This window comes from Silene latifolia, chromosome Y (assembly GCF_048544455.1).
Source record: "Silene latifolia isolate original U9 population chromosome Y, ASM4854445v1, whole genome shotgun sequence".
NCBI classification, from domain to species: Eukaryota; Viridiplantae; Streptophyta; class Magnoliopsida; order Caryophyllales; family Caryophyllaceae; genus Silene; species Silene latifolia.
This window is the reverse complement of record NC_133538.1, coordinates 340,073,331-340,083,850: the sequence shown is the minus strand read 5'-3', so window position 1 is coordinate 340,083,850 and position 10,520 is coordinate 340,073,331. Positions and strand designations below refer to the sequence as shown.

At 38.6% G+C, this 10,520-nt stretch overlaps 1 non-coding gene across 1 annotated transcript; it reads left to right on the top strand.

The window, feature by feature from the left end:
* Positions 1–492: 492 nt before the first annotated feature.
* On the top strand, positions 493–599 carry LOC141635878 (small nucleolar RNA R71). Its single transcript, XR_012540533.1, has one exon. It is a non-coding gene; the product is annotated as a small nucleolar RNA R71 (small nucleolar RNA).
* Positions 600–10,520: the final 9,921 nt, after the last annotated feature.

The window sequence follows — 10,520 nt, the reverse complement described above, 5'->3', positions numbered from 1 at the left end:
GAAAGATTGGGATGGAATTTGGTGTTTTCATTGTAATAGTTGGAATAAGGGGTGCCACTTTTGTATGCTTGGAAAGCATTTACTTGTTCACTTGTTCCCCTACATTCACTATGGTAATGTCCCAAAGTTCCACAACTCTCACATACTCCACTTGGAATTGATGATGCTACCATAGCATTAACATGTTTCTTGGGTGATTTGGAGGCCTCTTCAAGTTTAGCCATGGCCTTCTCAAACTTCAAATTAATGGTGTCAATATGAGCACTAAGTTGAGCACCCAATTGAGTAATAGAGTCCACCTCATGCTTTCCTCCTCTAGTAACCTTCTGGGGTCTACTATATTATGAGTTATGGACCGTCATTTCTTCAATCTTGTTACATGTTTGATTGTCATCAACTTCGGTAAACATACCATTTGATCCCATATTGATAATGTTTTGGGAGTCTTCATATAGACCATTCCAAAATTGTTGTACAAGGAAGCACTCGCTAAGTCCATGGTGTGGACAAGATCGACAAGTGTCCTTTAATTTCTCCCATGCTTCATACAAAGATTCCTCATCCCTTTGTTTGAACCCGGTGATTTGGGCTCTCAACATGTTAGTCTTCTCTGGAGGATAGAATTTCTTGTAGAAAGCAAGTGCTAATTTCTTCCAAGAGTCAATACCAAGAGTAGCGTTATCTAGGCTCTTCAACCATTGTTTCGCGGTACCAATCAAAGAAACAGGAAATAAGACGACCCATCGAATTTGGTCTTGAGTAACTCCGGTTTGAGAAATCGCATCACAATAGTCACAAAAAGTCTCCATATGAGAATGAGGGTCTTCACTAGGCATCCCCCCAAATTGACTTCTCTCAACTAGTTGTATAAATGCGGATTTGGCAATGAAATTACCGGTTAAATATTGTGGTGTAGGAGTACCATTTGGTAGGTTCTCCTCGGTTGGTACGGAATGTGATGAAAATTTAGGCATTGTGGGTTGATTTTGTGGTGGGTTTTGTATTGGGTTATCCTCTCCTTTTCTTGCAAAAGGGTTGATGAACTCAATATTATTTGGTTGAATGTCCACAATCTCACCAATACCTCTCAAAGTATTTCTAGCAAGTCTTCTATTGTTGGTCAAAGTTCTTTCAATTTCAAGATCAATGGGTAACAAGTTACCTTGTGATCTCCTAGACATGCAAAATATCAAACAACTCAAAAAAAATTAGAACAAACCTTGAGTAAATTGACTTCCCCTAGCTAAAGAAAGACACAACTAAAAACAATTTAAAGAAAATCAAATCAAGTTAACACCGTCGCCGGCAACGGCGCCATTTTTGGTGTTGTTGTAAAACTCGTCGTCAAAAATTACTTAACCAAAACAATATTTATAACTTCACAAACTACTCTTAGTAAAGAGGCAAGTAAAGGTCGAATCCCAAGGGACGGGTATTGATGTAGGATTTTCAATTGTAAATGGTCGGGTCTTAGGGTGTCACAATTTGGGGTTGAGATAGGAGATCAATTAAAACTAATCAACAATAAAAACAAAGTAAGGTAGATAAAATGAAGGTGTAAACAATTGATTAAAAGCACTAGGGTATCATGGGTTCATAGGGGAATACATGGGATTTGATCATACAAAAATATTCTCAACTAGATGCAAGCACTTATTGTTGTGATGGGATCGATTTAGTGTATATCTTATAATCCCTAAGAAGGTTTGGGTCTCGGAGCCGAATCGATTAGATTGTACAACACCTACAAGTCGACTTAATCCTTCCTATCCAACTATATGCATGGTCTAATGAGATTCGAGATAGTTTATGTCTTACAAGTCTCATTGAAAAGATAAGTGATGGGTAAAAAAAGCAAGGATTCATAGGCTCGCATTTCATCAAACATAACATGTGCATAAGTTGGAATCACAACAAGCAAGCAAATTAATTATGAAAACATATTAGATTAAGCATGAATCAATCCCCATGTTGGTTTCCCCTAATTCCCCATTAACCCTAGCTAAGGAAACTACTCACTCATTATCAAGTTTAACATGCTAACAAGGTTGTCAATCATACTAGCAAGGCAAAACATGATTAACAAATGAAAATGATTAACAATAATTAAAAGGATTAAGGGAGAATTATACCTATGAAAATGATTCCAAATAATAAAGCAAAGAATAATAGAAGTACTTGATGATTGATGGAAGGTTGTCAATCCTCCAAATAAACCCAAATAATCTTCTAATTACCCAAAATAAATGATGAACAATAGAGAAATTAAGGAAAGATTAAGTAATGAGATTTGTATTAAGACTAGATTAAGAGTTGATTACAAGATTAAGATGAGATTACTAATGGATTACAACTTGATTAAGAGAGTATTAAGATTGTTTTTTAATCTAGGTAGTACAAAGGGGTATTTATACTAAAGATTAGGTACAAATATTAGGGTTACCAAGGGCTTAAATGACTATTAATACCCTTAAGAAAAGTTGAGCAAGTGCTCCTCTCCAAGGAGATTAGCATCTCTGTTTTGCTAGTCCCGCATGTATATGCTCGTCCCGAGCGTCTAGGAAGCTGGCACGGTGGTTCTTGTAAGAAGATCCGAGCGGATCACTGAGGGGGGGCGCACGGATTGTGAGGCTTCAAGACGAGCGTCTTGCTGTTGGGATGCTCGGATTGCTGGGCAGGGAGATGCTCGGATTGCTTGCAATCCGCTCGGATCCTGGGTCAGACACTTCTCTTTTCTTCAATCCTCAACAATCCGTGGGGTTCTCGTTGAGGATGCAAGGATCCTCTCATCATTGCCCAATCTACTTTATTATCTACATAGGCCTTCTAGTCTCATCTTCCCTTCGATGCTTGGTCATTGAATGCGATCAATTTAGCTCCATTTTGCCATGAAAATGCAAGGTTTGCAATCCTCTCTTACCAAGGAAACAAAACCTCAAAGAATATGCAAAATAGGAAACTAAAGATAATAAATGACCCAATTATGCACTATAAAGCATAGGAACGAGACTAATCCGGGGACTAAATGTGCTCAAATATGAGCCATATCAATATTCATTATAATAACAATAATAAGGATGATTAACTAATTTTAAATCAATATTAATAATATTGATATAATAATAATAATAATAATAATAATAATAATAATAATAATAATAATAATAATAATAATAATAGTAATAATAAAAATAATAATAATAATAATAATATTATTATTAATTATAATTATAATTATAATCATAATTATTATTATTATTATTATAATACTATAATTATTATTAATATTAATTATAATTATAATAATTAATATTTATAATTAATTATAATTAATAACAATAATAATAATAATAATAATAATAATAATAATAATAATAATAATAATAATAATAATAATAATAATAATTATAATAATAATAACAACTACAACAATAACAACAACAACAACAACAACAACAACAACAATAATAATAATAATAATAATAATAATAATAATAATAATAATAATAATAATAATAATAATACTAATAATAATAATACTAATAATAAGAATAACAATAATAATAACAATAATAATAATAACAATACCAATAAGAATAACAATAATAAGAACAATAACAATAACAATAACAATAATAATAATAATAATAATAATAATAATAATAATATTAATATTAATAATAATAATAATAATAATAATAATAATAATAATAATAATAACAATAATAAGAGTAACAACAATAAGAGTAACAACAATAATAGTAACAACAATAATAGTAACAATAATAATAATAATAATAATAATAATAATAATAATAATAATAATAATAATAATAATAATAATAATAATGATAAAAATAATAAAAATAATAATAATAATAATAATAATAATAATAATAATAATAATAATAATAATAATAATAATAATAATAATAATAATAATAATAATAATAATAATAATAATAATAATAATAATAATAATAATAATAATAATAATAATAATAATAATAATAATAATAATAATACGTGGTTCTGGTCTGTTCCCGCCGGCGGTCGTGCGAGGTCTATTCCCGCCGGTCTAGGTCGTCCTTTCCTTTTGTCACCGGTGCTGCTGCTCATCGGTTTGGTTTTGGGATTGCGATCTTCAATTTCGGGTTTTCGGGTTTTGGCCTCCTATTCGGCTGGTGTTGCATCGATGCCCACGACTACCTTTGTCACCGCCTTTGATCTTCTGACCTCACGTCATTGATCATTGCTGTGGTGGTTGCCGGAACCGCTGCCGTCATCGGTTTCTCTGGTTTGTTTCTTTTTAGGGCATCGTTTATTTTTACTTCGCAGCTCCTATTTTACTGCCTGTTTTTTTTAATCTCCGGTTGGTTGACGGCCTACTCCAGCCGTGTTGCTGCTGCTGTGTAGTAGTTACACGGTGGCTGATTTTTGCTGTTGTGCCTACTGCCGCCTTATGAATTGCTTGCGGGGTGCTGGTGTGCTTTGTCAACTTGGCCATTGTTAGGCTTGTTTTTTTTTTTTTTAGGTTGGTGGAGGGGTTTCTTCTCCATGCCCGCGCTAGTGCGGTTCCACTGTCCTTTTTCTTGTCTTCATGCATGTCGGGAAGGTTTTGGTAAAGGCCTTACTAAGGCTGCGTGGCAAAAACATTTACAGGATCGACATTGTCATGGTGGTGCGTTGGACCTTACGCGTCAGACTCTTGCTGATAGTTTGACTACTTATTCCAATGCCGAGAGTACTTTGAGACGGATGGGCTCTGGTTGTGTGGGGTGTGTCTTATGACCCGTACCACTCGTGCTAGATGTCGACATAGTCGGGGTGATATTGTGCAGGCTCCGGAGCGTGTTGATGGCCTCTACAGTTTTCATATTTATGGTATTCCGAGACCTTTAGCTCCCTCTACTTCGGTTTCTTCTGATGATGGTGTTGAGCTTGTTCAGTGGTTTATATCTTCTCTTGATCGGTTACTGTCTTTGGGCCTCCGCACTGTTAAGTTTATTCCTCCTAAGTGTCGTCTTGGGTTTGCTCGGGCTTTGAAAGGAGCTCTGGATGATGTGGCTGATTCCCCTAGTGATCTCTCCCGCTGGGTTCGGTTACTTGTTTTACCGCTGTGCCTGCTTAAGACTTTCGCTCCTCGGAGTAATGTTGAGTGTAGGACGGCTATCCGACGCCAGCGTCAGGAGGAGAGTATTGCTAGGGCTATCCTTGCTTGGGGGGTGCCTGGGGGGGTTTGCAGCTGTTGCAGGAGTGTTTTGTTAAGGGTCCTTCGTTGTTTGTTGTGGAGGAGGACCTGGATTTGGGTGAGCATAACCTCCGACAATATCGGCGGAAGATTTCGGATGGTCACTATACTGCTTCTGTTCGGGTGCTTTCTTCCTCTGGGGTCGCCCCCTACTCCGATGCCACTCTTGTGGCCTTGCGTGAGAAGCATCCTGTCGCCCCACCTCCTTCTTTGCCTCCTTTGTCTGGGGATCATCATCCTCTGGTTGCCTCAGAGTCAGTGGTTTTGGATATGATTCGGAGCTTCCCTCGTGGTACGTCTTGTGGGAGGGATGGTTTTCGTGCCCAGCACCTTATGGATTGTTTGAGTGGCGCTGCTGTGGCTATTTCTGATGAGTTGATCACTTTTATTACTAGGGTGGTTAATCTTTTTCTTGAGGGTCGGTGCCCTCTTGCTTTGGGAGAGTACATTGCCAGCGCCCCTCTCACGCCGCTTGTTAAACCAGGTGGTGGGGTCCGTCTTATTGCTGTTGGTACTGTCTGGAGACGGCTTGTCTCTAAGGTGGGTGTTTTTATGGTGGGTCCTTCTTTGTAGTCTTATTTTGCTGGTTTACAGTTTGGGGTGGGTGTGTCCGGTGGAGGAGAGGCTATCTTGCATGCCTTCGAAGCTCATTGAGGCTCGAAGTCTTTGAGGTGGGACTTTCCATGTTCTTGGTTGATTTCAGAATGCTTTCAACCTTGTTGATCGTACGACCATGCTTGAGAAAGTCCGCCGACATTGCTCCGGTTCTCTCCCGTTGGGTGGAGTTTTGTTATTCGGCCTGCCGTCTTTTTATGGGGAGCATTGCTTGTGGTCATGTCGGGAGTCCGGCGGGGGTGATCCTTTGGGTCCGTTGCTTTTCGCTTTGGTTTTGCATCCCTTAGTATGCAAAATCCGGGACACTTTTGACCTATCTATGCAGGCATGGTACTTGGATGATGGCACCATTGTGGGGGATACTTTGGAGGTGGGGAAGGTCTTGGATTTGATTATGGCGGATGGTCCCCGTTTTGGACTACACCTTAATGTCTCCAAGACGGAGGTCTATTGGCCTGTGGAGGATCCTCAGAGTCGGCTCCCTGGGGTTTTCCCCCCCTCCATTGCTCGGCCCGCGAGAGGTGTTACTGTTTTGGGTGGACCTGTCAGTACTTGCCCTGGGTTTAGCAGTGAGGTTGTGGCGAGGAGAGTAACTAAGACCATTGAGCTAATGGACTTGGTTGCGAGGATTGAGGACCCGCAATGTGAGTTGCTTCTACTTCGAGCTTGTACTGGTATTTCTAAGCTCTATTTCTCCCTTCGTACTTGCTCCCCTAGTGTTTTTGGGTCCGTCCATCTTCCCTTTGATGCTGCTCTTCGTTCCAGCTTGGAACGTATCGTCACCGCGTCTGGCCCGAGCTTTGGGGATTGGCAGTGGCGCCTTGCTACTTTCCCTTTTCATCTTGGTGGTCTTGGTGTCTATGCGGCGAGGAATGTTTTACATTATGCTTTTATTGCGTCCCGTTTGCGTCTGCCGATTTTGAGCTAAGCTCCTCGGACCCTCCGGTATTGTAGTTGGCCCCGCTTTTGATGATGTCGCGCGAGATTTTCTGCGACTACAAGCTCGTATCTTAGGCAACCCTAGTGAAATTGCGCCCCCAAACTTATGAAGAGATTGGAGATATTTATTTCGCGATTTCTTGCCGCGCCTCGTGGTCTGTTTTCTCTTTGACACCTCGCCGACTTGCTTTATGGCGGTCTCGGCAGGTTCCCACTCCCGATTGGTTACGTGCGGTTCCTATCTCGGGGTTGGGTCAGACTATGAACGGGAGGACGTACCGTAGTGTGCTTGGGTATCGTCTGGGTGTTCCGTTATTCACGGTCTCTCGGCCCTGTCCAGCTTGCTCTCGGGACTTTGCTGATGATGTTTTTGGGGACCACGATGTTTCTTGTACTGGTATGTGGGCGTTAAACATCGGTATAACCTCGTCCGTGACACTCTTTTCGACATCTGCTATAGATCTGGTATTTCTGCGGGAAAGGAGGTTGATGTTGGTTTGGTTGATGGGCATGGGGGTTCTCTTCGTCCTGCGGATTTGCTGCTTTATTCTTAGGACAGGGGGCGTGATGTGTGCGTTGACTTGACCGGGTCCTTTCCTTTGACTCAGACTGGGATAACGAATTTTGTGCCGGGACGGGTTGTTGCTGATGCTGCTCTGCGGAAGTGTGCTAAGTATGGGGATTTGTGCGCGGCAGCGGGTTATGGTTTCCTTCCATTCTCTTTCTCATCACTTGGGGAGTTGGGTTCGGATGCTGTTGCCTTGCTCAAGCGGATCCAGAAATTCTCGGTATCTCAGGATGCGGGGGCTCAGGTGGCCGCTTACATTTTTACTAGACTTAGCTTTGCTGTTGCTAAGGGTGTGGGAGCCCAGCTTGTTTCTCGGCTCCCCACCAATTTCATGTAAACTTTTGTTTTTCTTTTAATGAAAGCTGCGCGCATCCTTCTATAAAATAAAATAAAATAAAATAATAATAATAATAATAATAATAATAATAATAATAATAATAATAATAATAATAATAATAATAATAATAATAATAATAATAATAATAATAATAATAATAATAATAATAATAATAATAATAATAATAATAATAATAATAATAATAATCTGAACTCAACTAAACTGAATTAAGCTGAACTGAATTAAGCTGAACTGAACTGCGTTGAGCTGAAAATAAGCCAGGAAGAACAGGTCTTATACCTATCTATTTCACTTTATGCAAGTGTCACGATTAATAGATTGGGTTTTAAACAAAACAAATGAATTTAAACAACAAAAACAAAGATGTAAACAATTGAGTAAAAGTACTAGAGTGTCATGAGTTCATGGGAGTAATCAAAGGAGTATACACATGTGAGTCTAAATTGGGTCAAGGTTGTAGTCAGATTAGGACCTAGGCTCTCGATCATACGGTCCCACCTAGTTTGAGTCGAGTTAGCTCTCGCGTACACCTGGTCTTCCCACCAACATCATGCAAGGTCTAACTACTCCTAAGGCTCTCGATCTTATAGGAGAAATTGAATAGATAGAGATTCATGCAAGGTTGTCATCAAACATTTCATCAAACATAACATGTCAACAATTAATCCATTTTGATAGAATCAACAAGCATAGATTCACCCTTAATCATTTCCCTACTCCCACATTAACATTAGCAAGGTTAATACTCACTAATCATAGCAAGAAGGATGAAAACACCAACAAACAAAGAGTCTAAACTAAGCATGATGATATAAAGCAAGTAATAACAAAGGATTAAAGGGAAATAAAAGTATACCAACTTAATATGTAAAGATGAACATGAACAAAGGTGGATCCTTGCATAAATATGGAGACTTGTCACTTAGTCTTCAAATACATACCCAAGAAATCCAAATATAAACTATTGAAGATGTAAATGAAAGAACAATTATTAAAAGCGTAATGTAGAATGTGGAAAGATTAAAGGAATAATCTAATATAATTTACGAGGGTTTAATCTAATCTAAGAGAGCTTAGCCTCCTCTAAGAGGACTTAGAAAGCTTCTTATTACAACAAGGGTATATATAGTGGCTACAAGATTAAGGTCAATCAGACTGCTAAATAAAGTATTGGCCCAATAAGATAATCCGTCGCCATGCAAGACTCTCCTAGCTCTCACGAGTTGAGCCAAAATTTTTGAATCGTGACCTTGAATTTGAGCGACGTGACTCTTTTCTAGGGCGACTTGGCACTCAGCTCGGCTAGTTGAGCTCGGATAGTAAAATGGGCGTCATTTGCTCATCCGGACTCCAAATCGATTTATTAAAAAGCTTAGACCAGTTGATTTTTCGAAGCTGCTTCATCTATCGTGGTTTCAGAGCCAAAACAACACTTCTTGGTATGAGTTTGAGTAATTTCCTCTTGGAATGTCTTCGTTCTCGTCATCGTTGTCCCATAAATCATTGGGGTTAGCATCCAAATCATCCCAAATCTTGCGTTAATGATCTAAGGGTCCTTGTGCCTTGTCTCCTCTTCCATGCCAATCATCAAGTGATTCGATTTACCTTTATTTAAGCGTAAAATCATGCTAAAACCGCTCCTATTAGCTCCTTTCCTACAAACGACCATAAAAGGGAGGGAATAGCAAATAGGAAGCAAATGACTATGAAAATGACAATAATTAGCTAGATTGGCATGCAAAATGAGGTTGGTTAAGGGGTTAAAAGTGTGTAAATAATGACCACTTCAGCCCCCCAAAGCGTGGCATGTTTCCTAAGATTGCTTTGCGTAGGTGGCGATGCTCACGGTTTGTTGTTACTTACTTTATTATTTCGATTAATTTAATTATCGACATTAACAGTTTTTCTTATATAATTACTATTATTTGAAATAAATCAATGTTTTATATTTAATCCACGTGATGATATTGTTTATTGTTAGTAATGTAACACTCTCATTTATCCAATAGCCTTTACAAGACCTTTACGGTGAGCCGTAGTAGTAATACCAAATTGGGCACTCAAACAATATTTTACTAATTAATTTACATATTTTAGAGTAGAAGTCAAATATACTAATACAAATAAATAACTAAAGATGGTGAAAGGTCGAGCCCAGATATGATCTACTCACCAACCAAATGAAGTTCGTCTCGTGTTCGCCCATTCCCGTACAAACAGCGTCATCCCCAACAATCATTCCATCAACCTGTAATAACACCCCCCCCCCCCCCAATAACCGGTATCATTCATCCTTATCTGGCTAGTACCGAAATTTGGCACAATAAGATCATAAGAACCCTACAAGCAACTCCTCTAGTAGGCTTCTTCCTCGAAAATGTAATCTAACAACTATAAAGTTTATATCAAAATCATCCTTACTAATCCTAAGCTATGCTCATGCTTCAATGCATTATCTACTTATCCCTAACCATGCCTACTACATAGATAAGTTACGACCTAACCCTTCCTTATGGTTTAAAGACTCCATCTATAACTTACTGATTTTCAGAAGGGCACTGTCTCACTATAAAATTCATAATTAAATCATCAGAACTTCAATTAATGTAAGGCCAGTGGGGTTAGAATCCTAATACTCTTAGCTACAACCATTATCTTATAATGTTTTAACAAATTCTCAATTTAACGTAGGTTTTCAGACCAATCTCTACAGACTGACGGATTACGTCGCATAAAAAGTATTATATGTAACACCCCGACCCAAACCGGGTCGGGAGCAGTTACTTATG